General features: G+C 38.6%; 1 protein-coding gene across 30 annotated transcripts in view; it reads right to left on the bottom strand.

Annotated features, from left to right (window-relative positions):
• LOC119582032 (eukaryotic translation initiation factor 4 gamma 1-like) overlaps positions 1 to 215 on the bottom strand; it is a gene marked incomplete at its 3' end in the record, with an annotated part of 189,642 nt that overhangs the window by 27,543 nt on the left and 161,884 nt on the right.

Genomic DNA, 215 nt, shown 5'->3' with positions numbered 1-215 from the left:
ACACTTAAACCTTTTAAATTTTTTCGCCCTTTATGGTTTAAATTTTTCCGAAAATCTTTTTTTTAGCCCCTTAATTTGCGCATTCCTCTCCTGACCACAACGCTCAACGCCGGTGAAATTCTTTGTCTCTGTCTTTTGGGCTGTTTTTTTTGGGCCCTTTTGTCTTGTCTATCAGTCAGGGTTTGCTAATTTCTGTTTGTTGCATGTCTTTCGGT

The sequence above is a fragment of the Penaeus monodon genome, chromosome 15, assembly GCF_015228065.2.
Source record: "Penaeus monodon isolate SGIC_2016 chromosome 15, NSTDA_Pmon_1, whole genome shotgun sequence".
Lineage (NCBI taxonomy): Eukaryota > Metazoa > Arthropoda > Malacostraca > Decapoda > Penaeidae > Penaeus > Penaeus monodon.
Note: the sequence above shows the minus strand (reverse complement) of the source record. Positions and strands in the feature narration are given on the sequence as shown.